Here is a 2,066-nt window from a genome sequence, read left to right as displayed (position 1 = left end):
ATGGATCTGATTGTTTTGGAAGATTCTGGCCTTCCTTCATGCTCACTGTCCGATTTTCGCCCTTTGGTTTCCTTAGTCACTCCTCCACCTCGGATTGTAGACACATCGTTTTCTACCTTCTCATTCAACAAATCAACTTTAAAGTACTCAAATATTCCAGTTAAAAACATACCATAAGGCAGGTTAGCCTTTCTGGTGCTTCTAACAGAATCCCACATGTGTCTAATCATAATATAACCAAAAGAGATAGGAGTAGAGGTAACCAAAGCAAACAATATGAGACAGTCAGAAAATGTTACTCGGTTGTGTGAGCCGCTTTGGGGAGTCAGAATATGAGTGATGATTCGGTGAAGCAGGGAATTGACTGGTCCAAGGGCTTTGTGGGTTGGAATGGTGCCATGCAATCCAGAGAGATTCTTGCAAATGTGTTGGAGAACGGTATTGTGTGAAACGCCAACTTGTGTGTCCCATTTTTCCACCATATATGCTCGTGGACCTTCATCCTTGAAGCCCAGGGCCGCTCCAATTGTCTCAGCATCAAGGGCTATTTGAACCCTTTTGACATAGGAATGAAGAGTGCCATCAATGAGTCGCATATTAGCATAAAATTCTCGAACAAGACCTGGGTACACTGGCTTTTTGATAAGGAGCAGAGGTTTCCAGTTGAGAAGTTCAAACAGAGAGGGAATGTTGGTGTTCTTGAGATTTTTGAGACTAACAAGATAGGTAGTGCACAAATGACGTTTCTCCATAACCTCTTTGTGAAACTCAAAAGAGGTGCAGGAGTTAAATCTGCTTGGATCAAAATGAGAGTGAGACTTGCCATACTTGTCTCGGAATTCCATGGATTCCAAGTTCGGAGGTTCAGTTGTGTCATTTAGTGCAAACCCTTGATTCTTCTTTGAGCTTTTTCCGGGGGTAGTCTTCTTCGGTGATGATGGAGGAGGTGAAGGAGTAGGAGAAGTATGAGATTCTTGCTCTTCTTCTTCAACTGCGGGTTGTTTGTTCTTTCCTCGGCCTGAGCTCTTGTGAGCAATCACCTTCTTTCTCATGGTGGTTGTTTGTTTGGATGGTGGTGAAGGAGAAGATGATGAGGTTGAATGAATGTGGATATGAGTGTGGGTTTGAGGCGTTGATGGTTTCTGAGAAAGAAGAATTCTCTCACTCTTTCTTGGCGCGGTTTTCTTTTTCATAGTAATGGAGGAATGAGAATATGAAAGGGTGTGGTTGATAACCGAGTGGAGTGGGAGAGAAGCAAGGTGGTGAAGCATTAAATGTGGCTTGGAGAGAGAGAATGATGGAAATAATGATCATTAGTGGACGGTTAATGACCATTATGGGTGGTTATTACCCAAAAGGACGATTTCCTTTTTAACTTTTGAAATCAAAAACTGAAAAGTGGTTGCCTTAAATCAAGGGATTAGATAGTGGGAAGGATTTGATTTGACAATAACTATTTCCAAGGAGATATGATGACACAAGGAGGAAGATCTTTATGTACATAGAGAGATAACTAACAAAACTGTTATGGTGGGGTCATGAAATTTTGGTGGGGCCCATAAAATTTTGAATTCTGCGTTGCCTCCCCCTAGACCATAGCTCTTCCATTGTGCCATTTATTTTCATCTCGTCCAAACCTACGAGCAAAACAGAACAGAGTCACAAATTCACAGATTTTCAATAAAACTTAAATCAAACATTCCCAAACTTTTTCTTAATGTACAGAATCTGTCTTCACAGAGAGGTTTTGTAAAAATATCAGCAATTTGGTCTTCAGATTTTACAAATTTAATATCAATAGTACCCTTTTGCACATGTTCCCTAATAAAGTGATATTTTATCTCAATGTGCTTAGTTCTTGAGTGCAGAACATGATTTTTTGAAATGTTTATAGCACTCATATTATCACAAAATAAGGGTATACTATTGATTTTTAATTTGTAATCTTCCAATTGTGTTTTTAACCAAATTAATTGTGAGCAACAAGAAGATGCGGAAACATATTCGGCTTCGGCAGTGGATAGAGCCACTGTGGCTTGTTTCTTGCTTGACCACATGTTGAGTGA

Source organism: Arachis duranensis, chromosome 2, assembly GCF_000817695.3.
Source record: "Arachis duranensis cultivar V14167 chromosome 2, aradu.V14167.gnm2.J7QH, whole genome shotgun sequence".
NCBI classification, from domain to species: Eukaryota; Viridiplantae; Streptophyta; class Magnoliopsida; order Fabales; family Fabaceae; genus Arachis; species Arachis duranensis.
This window is presented reverse-complemented; position numbering follows the sequence as displayed.